The 9,513-nt window shown below is 31.6% G+C and overlaps 1 long non-coding RNA gene across 4 annotated transcripts; it reads left to right on the top strand.

The window, feature by feature from the left end:
• The first annotated feature begins 3,456 nt into the window (after positions 1–3,456).
• On the top strand, positions 3,457–9,101 carry LOC108473239 (uncharacterized). 4 transcript variants are annotated; one of them, XR_008274652.1, is made up of 4 exons: positions 3,457–3,559; positions 3,670–3,746; positions 8,389–8,506; positions 8,631–9,101. It is a non-coding gene; the product is annotated as an uncharacterized LOC108473239 (long non-coding RNA). The 4 variants fall into 4 exon arrangements; XR_008274651.1 differs by lacking the exons at positions 3,457–3,559; positions 3,670–3,746 and adding an exon at positions 8,051–8,304 and having other exon boundaries at positions 8,439–8,506; XR_001869701.2 differs by lacking the exons at positions 3,457–3,559; positions 3,670–3,746 and adding an exon at positions 8,051–8,304.
• The last annotated feature ends 412 nt before the right edge of the window (positions 9,102–9,513 follow it).

The raw sequence follows: 9,513 nt of genomic DNA, 5'->3' as shown, positions 1-9,513 counted from the left end.
TGAATGTAAAAGAAATAGTGAAATGTGTAGAAAGTTTGCTTTCGGCACTAAGTGTGCGGGCAATACGTGTGTACGGTGACGAGATTGGCACTAAGTGTGCATGCTGGAAATATATGGCACTAAGTGTGCATGCTGGAAAAATACGGCACTGGGTGTGCGAGCTCGAAGGGTATGGCACTATGTGTGCGGGCTTAAATTGCGTGGCACTAAGTGTGCGAAATCGAGTATTAAGCACTGTGTGTGCGTACTCTATATATATGGAGGGTGTGTCTCCATCGAGTTGAGTATGGACAGCGGATCGGTAAGTACCTCGAGCTCATGACGAATAGAAAATACGCTCATGCTCGGGGTTGAATTTGGTAAGCCTTAAATCTATGTGATGATTGAAATTGTATGATTGTGGTGGAAATGAGTGAGTGTGTGAAAGTGCTTCAAATATCTTGTTGTGTAGAATATGAAATGTGGATGTATGACTTGGTATGAGATTGGACCAAAAGGTCCGAGGAATTATGGTATAGATTCGATATGGATGAGTACCTAACCTCGCTTATTGTTCATGTTGTAGTAACTTTATCGGTGGATTGATGAATGCTTATGACTTACTGAGTTATAAACTCACTCGGTGTTTTCTTGTCACCCATTTTAGGTCTCTCGGACTCGTATTGTTTGCGTGATCGAACCGTCGTTGAAGCCATCACACCGCTGAAATATTTTGGTATTGTCTTCGTTGTTGAAGAACATTTGGCATGTATAGGCTATTATATTTTGTTGAACTGTGGGTTGTAAACTTTAAGCCATGTGAAAATGGCCTATGTGGTCGCCGAGTGGGATGCTAGAACCTATAGCCACGAGTCTTAGAAACTTTAATTTTGATAAGGTGGCCATAATTTGTGTCATGTATGATGGATGATTAAGGCCAAGGAAAGATTCATGAAATTGGCATAGTCTACTGCAGTAACTGTTGCGGACAGCAGCAGTGAGGTGAGATTGAAAAATCACTAAAAATAGTAGAAGTAGAATTAAATAGTGAATAAATTATGAAATTGAACCTTGATGAATCTAGTTTAATATGGATGGAACGAAACGACCATATGAGCAGTATACTGAGAGATATTAAAGTTCTAGTGAGACAGGGACAGAACGGTTTCTGGGTCTCCTGTCGTGACTTTGAAAATTTACTATAAATTATCCAGAAATAATTAGAAGTCATGCCTTATATGTGCAGATTCCATTTTGAGTCTAGTTTCATTAGAAACAAACGGCACCAGTATTAAAGCCCTGTACAGAGAGATATTCAAGTTTTAACGCGCGAAGGTCAGTGCAGTCGACTCCTGTAACATTGGTGAATTTAACTAATAAACTGTACCAATTGGCCCGACCAAAAATTCTAGAAATAAATCCATGGATAGATATATGAGTCTAAATTCAGGGAAAATTTACGGAATCAGTTTCCGAGTTTTGAAACTCGAGATATGATTTTTAAGGCGACAGTGACGCAGTTAGCTAGCCTGCCTAGAACAGCAATCAGATTTTACAAAGAGAGAAATAAGGGAAGTAAGCCCGGTAACACCACGTGTTCAAATCCGGTGACGGTCACGGGTTTGGGGTGTTACATAAAATCAGAGTTAAACTCCCTCTCTTTTCCCTTCTTTCGTTTGTGTAAAGAAAAAATGTAAACGCCAAAGTAAACAAAATTGAATAATATAAAAAGTTACCTTAAAAATCTGATTTGTATTCTCTTTAATTTCGTATGTGTATTCTCTAAAAAATTCCTTCAAAAATCCTCTAAAAATCCTCTCCAAAATCCTCCCCAAAATCCCCCCCATACAATAGTTTTTTCATGGCTTTTATAGCCAAATTTTACGACTTATAACAAGTAGGGTGATGGAGGTAGTGGGGGTGATGGAGGTAGTGGATGGTTTAGTAGGGTATGGGGGTGATGGAGGTAGTGGATGGTTTAGTAGGGTGATGGAGTTAGTGGTCAGTTTAGTGGGGTGTTTAATTTGGGCTGGTTTAATTGGGCCCGGGCAGAAATTTGGTCCTACACCCATTTTTTTATTTTTTATTTTTTATGTGTGATCATTTTTGTTTTATTATTTTTCTCTCAATACTAAGCTATGAAGGTTCTTTTAGAATATTTTTATGCATGAGTGTAGTAAATGAGTATTAATCTATTTCTTTTCATCACTTGAAAAGAAGATAAAATAAAATGATTTATCTTAATTTGTTATTTTACTATTTTCATAGATATAACGTTATGGTAAAGAGAATTCAGAGTGAAGTTATTCAATTTGATAAAATCATAAAACTTTTATATAAAATTAAATAAATTAAATTTTTTATGTTAAATAATCGAGAACAAAAGATAGATGTAAAATTATTTTGAAGTATTCTAAATTAACACATAAGTATTTTGGAGAAGGTGACTTTTTTATTTTTATAAAGATGGAATGTCAAAAAGTTATATACGTGTAATTTAGGGACCATGACTCTAATATACAATTTTACACTTTAAAATTAATTTCTAACCAACCCAACCAACCCATCATTACTTAGGAATTAGTTACCAAAACATCTACATATATTTTATTCATACTTTATTTAATAACTAAAATTTTATAAACCTTAATCATATTAGATTACTTTTAATTTGGGCTAACTTTTTATTATAGTAAATAATGACATATAATTATTCTATATATATATATATATATATATATATATATATATTAGTTCCCATTCGATGCATAGATTAATCATGTGTATTTATTAAAATATGATATTTTTATTTGTTAAATTTTAATACAAAATTTTTAATGTCTAGTAATTACGCAATCTATGATTCAAAGTTTATAATACAGAAGAATGGAACAATTATTGTCAATGTTTTAAAATTTCAGTTATTTAAGTGAAATTTTTGCTTAAAATTATATGAAAATTTGTATTATGAGCTATATAAATTAACACCAAATAAATAATATTTATAATTCTATTATTAATTACAAATATTAATACCATTATTTTATATTTTTCAAAATTTTAATTAAAATTCTATATTGATTTTTAAAAATAAAATTTAAATAAATTGATCAAAATGTTAATAAAAGATTTTATGGTAATTTTAATTTTAAGTTTATGAATAAATACTAAAATACACTGAGATATTGCATCTGTTAAATAAGAGGACTAATATATTAACAAGGAAAACATAAAGATAAATATGGTAAGTTTTAGAATATTAAAGTAACATTTAAATTCAATTTCAAAAAAAAATAATTGTCCCTTTAAAAAAGAAAAGAAATGGTAATAATTATCATACTTATCTAAAAAGTTAAATTTAATATCAGCAAAATCATCATTTAATATTAACCAAATATTAAGAATACCAAATATATATAACATTGTCTATATATAAGTTCTCCTAAATAGAAAATAATAAAAGAAAACACTAATTATGGGCCAAAATCTTCGTTAAAGGGAGATCTCGTTACTATTGGATTGCTATTAACTAAATTGAGCAGGTTAAGGTTGATCTCTTGGAAGTCCATGCGGGGCGAAGGTCAAAATATCTGAAATCTTCTCTTTTTCCTTCTGTATGAAGGTCCCCCTTTGAATATTTCTTTTTAACTCTCGTTAAAAATTTTAAACCCTCATTAAAGTATTTTACAGTTCTTCTCATTCACCCTGAAGCATCAAACTGTTGCAATTCTTGTTTTGGTTGACACCTCCAGCAATGAATATTACCGGTAGACTTCTTTTCATTTTTCCCTTTCCATTTCCTAGTTTAGTATTTGAGAATAAATCCTGAAATAGCAAGATTTCAAATTTTCTTTGGCCAAATTTTCACAGTTGATGGTTGGATAACCACATAAGTCTAACTGTAACCTTCTATCGTCCCATATAACTCTTAATCGTTCAAACATAGAGAAAATTTCTCTGAACGTGGAACATCAAACAAACCCAAATAGGTTTCAAAACTTTCTCTTCCGTGTTTTGAACAGTAAAAAGGAAAAAAATGTCATAACAGTAAAAAGAAAAAAAAAATCTCATTCTTGTTAAAAAACCGTAAAAAAATCTCAGGTTAAAAAAATATGAATGGGAGTATGCTAATTATTTATAATTGATTCAAACTTTAAATCAAAATTTATCTGATTAATTAATATTTTAAATCTCTGAAATTATTAATTTTATTTCAAACGTGTTTATTTTATCTCGTTAAAAAATAATTGTTGGGATAATTTTCGTTTTAAAAATAAATTGATCAAAAATTTTTTGTTCGGATAATTTCTATGTAAATGCGATTTAAATACACTTGATATATCATAATTGTTGAAATATTTAAATTTTGATAAGGATAATTTTATAATTAAATTAAATTTAATAACTGTGTTGTCAGTTAAATACCATATATTTATAATTTTATAGTATCGTGTTATGAAATTAAATAATAAATTAATATATATGATATTTGAATAAATTCATTATGATTAACTTATTATTTAAATATTATATATTTATGATTTTTATGTTAAATAAGTTAATCATATATTTTCATGACCCTAAGTTAAAATATATCATTAATAAGTGTATAAATGAAATAATTATGTGATTATATCAATATTTTCATATAGTTATTATGTATCAATGAATTAGTAATTTAGGTTAAATTTAATATTATCAAATATATAAAACGTACCAAAATGATTAAAATATACATATTAAAATATAAATTCTAAAACTATTTTAATAAATATATTATATCAATTTTATATTACTATGTTACGAGTTATTGAATACATTTTATATATTTAATAATATTGAATTTAACCCTAAATTACTATTAACTTCTTCATAAGAATTATATGAAAATATTGATATAATTTCATAATTATTCAATTTATATACTTATCAGTTAAAATTAAAACTATTGAATAATAGTGTATAAAAATACTTGTGTATCCATCGATATCTTCAAATCTTCAAATCTTGTAGTGTTGATCTTTCAAATTAACACATAAATAATTTGGAGAAGGTTAAGTTTGTATAATTTGAATATCATAACTCTAGTATATAACTTTTGTACATTAATCTTAATTTCTAGTCAACCCATTATCCCTTACGAATTAGTTACTCGAGTATCTACACATACTTTACTTATACTTTATTTAATAACTAAAGCACAATAAACATCAATCATATTAGATCACTTTTAATTTGAGCTAACCTTTTATGATAGTAAATAATATCATGTAATTATTGTTTATATATATAGTGTCTATATTCTCTAACGATCTCCTACTTGGACCACATATATAGACTAATTACGTTAAAATTACATGTCATTATATAATCTTATGAGCTCCAAAATTTGCTATCATATCCAAAAAGGTAGTTTGAATAATCTCATCCATTTGTTATGTTAGCATAGAACCAAAGCAACTTTTATTACATATATCGTAACTAAATCCATCCTTAATCATGTACATTAACACAACCAAATGACATATATTAAGTGTAGATGTGTAACATGGAAATTATATGCAATGTGATCAAAACATGTCTATTTCCAACCGTACACCTTAGTGAGATCTAATCTTACCAAAACCAAAGTGTGAATAAACTAAATAAACCTTAGTTTAGTAGAAAATATCCTTAAATTATGTGTAATCTCCCTAAATCGGCCCAGACGTTATGGTCGGATCATGAAAGTTACATTAGCCACCGAGATGGCTCAGTAAATGTAATGCCTAAAAAATTTGAATTTTGATTTGCTAATTTTGTTAGAAGTTAAGTGATCTGCTAAGGTGGTTAAGTGGTTTGGGTTATGTGTTTGAGTCTTTACAAAAGCTTTTTTTTTTTTGTTAAATTCTTTATGTGATTGATCATCCAGTAGTAGGTGGGTTAAATTGAATTTTAATATAGATGTTAGATAAGGATTAGATTATTTGAGATTTTTTTAATTTATAAAATAGGCATGAAAGCCACTATCTCTCATTAACTAGAATCATCAACTACAAACTTATAGATATCGCAAGGATACTCCATGTTAAAAGAAAGGGTACAACGTTTATTTAACGCAAGCTTACAAAGGCAATTCACTACACTATTACTCGCACGAACGATCCATTCAATCTTAAAATTGGCGAAGGATTCCAACAAACCGAAGATATCCTTCAATAGATAGCTGAAAATAGAGATATCATTCCGATGATTCTTGAAGTGATTCACTAAGCTCGCACAATTGGACTAAAAAATTGCCCTCATGATATTTTTGTTATGCGCCCACATGATCCCTTCCCTCAAAGCCTCCACCTCTACCCACTCCACAGTCATCCGAGTCTCCCTATACATCATACAACCACCTAGAACAAACCCGTCATAGTCTCGAGCAATGACCCCAAGGCCCACCGAATTATCATCAATAGTTTCATCAACATTAATCTTGACAAAAGCACAATGGGGCTTATTCCACTTTTGGAGCCTAGGGGTCTTGGGGATTAAAGGCGTATTCATGAGGTTAAAAATCCTGAAATCATCCCCTAATGATCTAGCCCATTCCCACACAATCTGAGCATCTTTTTCTTTACCCCGAAATATGGCATTATTGCGACTATTCCAGATATTCTATAAAACCATGATAAAGGTTCTCATAAGCTTTTAAGTCCAACAGATGGGTAAAATCCTCTAACCAATCAATACACATTACATAGTCATTATCAAGTAAGCGGCTATCAAGCGCACCAAAGGAGAGAACCGCACGGGCCTTAGGGCAATTTCTTAAAGTGTGGATAGTATATTCTTCCCCCATCCTGCACCAAATGCATCCTCGACTGGATCCCTAAATAATTGATGCAAATCTAACATTGGTTGAGAATAAATCATGATCGACCCTCCATGTGAAAATGTAGATTTTAAGAAGAGCCGGGAGCTTCCAAATAGTGAACCAAAAGAGACGATGCTGGCCACATCCCACATTATTAAGGATAAGCCATGAGTAACCCAATTTTGAAGAGTAGGATCCAGACTTATTGTGGCGGCCCATTCTAAACAATTGGCAAAGCAAAAATTTCTTCATTCAATATGTTGCCATAAAGCTCCTCCACCCAGTCTCTATCCCACACCAGCCCATCCCTATTGCCATTTAAAGAGGCCCTCAAATAGTTTCCATCAAGACCTTTAAAACCCCATCTATCAAACCCAAATCTTTCTTTCATACCATCACTAATTTGCCACCCAAAACTACTCTCAAGAGCTTTAACAGCATATAAAATACTCGTCCAAGAATAGAAGGGTTTATCTACCGCTTTTGGGTGGAACACATCACCATTCAAGAAGTATTTTGAGCTAAGAACGTGATAGCATAAAGTGTTCTTGTGATTAATGAGCCGCCACACTTGTCTTTCGAGGAGCGCTATGTTAAACAGCCTAAGACCCTAAATCTAAGCCCACCCATGCCTTTTGGTTTACATAAGGAATCCAAGCCATCATTGTCCATCCTCGATCTTTGTTTTTATTCGCCCACCAAAAGCTTCTCATTCTCGAGAGCATCTCATCAAGTGTGCCCGTGGGAACAAGAAAAATCGAAAGAGCATAAGTAGGTAAAGACTATAAAATAGATTTGATAAAAACATCTTTACCACCATAAAATAAAAGCCTTTTTGACTAGTTTTTTTATCCTAATGGAAAACTGATCAATGATGTGTTAAAAAGTCTTCATTTTATTCTTGCAAATGATTAAAGGCAAACCCGAGTAATTATCCATGGTTTCGAGAACCCACATACCCAAGATACCACTTAGCTGCAACCTTTGATTTCTCGAGGTATTAAGGCTAAAATTGATGATAGACTTAGACAGATTAACCTTTTGACTCGAAATCATCTCGAAGTATTGTGAGATACCTTTGATAGTCTCAACCTCTTTTTTTTTTTTATTCCTCACAAATAAGAGAGCATCATTAGCGAATAAAGGTTATTAATACGGGGCCCATTTTGGCTCTCCCGAATACCCCAAAGATTATTTAAGTTGATTGGGTTGTTGGGGTTAGTTTTTGTTTTATTTTGTTTTATCTTTTCTTTTAAAATTTAGAAAAAAAATATTTCCAAGATTCCTTTCCCATTACTCACGTTCTCAAATTTTTCTCACTTTCCCATTCGTTTGCTTCATGTTTGCTCCAATAGAGAAATTTCACAAAAAAATTGTTCTTCTTTCTTCTTTTTTCTACTTGAAAACTTCTTTACTTTCTTGTTTATGGTTCATTGGGTTATTCAATTTTGGTGATTGAGTTGTTTGCAACTCCGTTTCGTGTAAGTAATGTTTCTTTTATTATTTAGTATTTCTTTCTTCTTTTGTTATGGGGGTGTTCATTTCCTTATCTTTTGTTCAAGAAGGGGTGTCTGTGTGACGCGTTATTCCGTATTAATTGTTTGAGGTCTTCTAGATGACATTCATGAGATGATTGCTCCTCTGGAAAATTACGTTTTGTGGTGTTTGGCTATTTTGTTGGGGGTAAGTCATTTAACTTTGTGTTGGGAATTTCAATTGGCATAGTGTAATCATTTTCTTATCAATGTCACGATTAGATTTGGTTAATGAACGTGTTAATTGATTCTTTTTTTTTTCTGTCAATTAGGTATTGGATTGCTTAATTCTTAAAATTACATCAGAATCAGTCAAGGTGTGTAATGAAAACCCGAAAAAATAGTGAATGATGAAAGCCAAAAAAGGAGATTGTCGATGCCATATGGCCGTGTACCAAGCCATGTGGTAGGCCATGTGTGACACACGGCTGTGTACTAAATTATGCAAGACACACGATTTGGGCTAATTGGGCCGTGTGGGCCACATAGGCGTATGGGTCAAACAGGCGTGTGTGATATCGTGTGGGCCCAAAATCCTGAATTTTTTCGTAGGGCCCATATATTATAATTAAGCTATAAAAATGTGATTCCTAAAAAATTGTTAAGCATAAAACTTGATATAAGTACGATCAAAGTATGTGTATTTATCATGTAGCATAAAAAGTATAGTTTGTAAAACATTATGAGGATTCTGTAATATGATATGACTGATCTATCTATGCTATATGAGAATGTATAATATACATATTTTGGACATCTGTAATTCTGTATGTGCATTGGGGTGGGATTTATGTATTGGAGGAAGTGTCAGTAGTTCAATTATCTGCTGTAACTGGTGGCATAGCCACATCTATTTATGTTCATGGTGATAATTCGCCTATTGATCTGGCAGCTAAGCTGTATATATTCTAAAAAGTGTCTTACCGACATTAAGTGTGTGTAGGATTGGATGGGTATTTCATACCCTATATGATGTGTTGGGATGGTCAGAGATGGTGTGTAGCGAATGGGGGTAGGATTATATTTCTGCATCTAACATGTTCTGATACTGTATCTGTTAAGCAAAGTGTTTATCTGAGATCCGAATTATTGTCTATTGATTATACTATATGTTACACACTGAGTTTCGAAACTCATTCTCTATTTGGTTGTTAC

This window comes from Gossypium arboreum, chromosome 11 (assembly GCF_025698485.1).
Source record: "Gossypium arboreum isolate Shixiya-1 chromosome 11, ASM2569848v2, whole genome shotgun sequence".
Classification (NCBI taxonomy): domain Eukaryota; kingdom Viridiplantae; phylum Streptophyta; class Magnoliopsida; order Malvales; family Malvaceae; genus Gossypium; species Gossypium arboreum.
The sequence above is the reverse complement of the archived record's forward strand: the minus strand, read 5'-3'. Positions and strand labels throughout refer to the sequence as shown.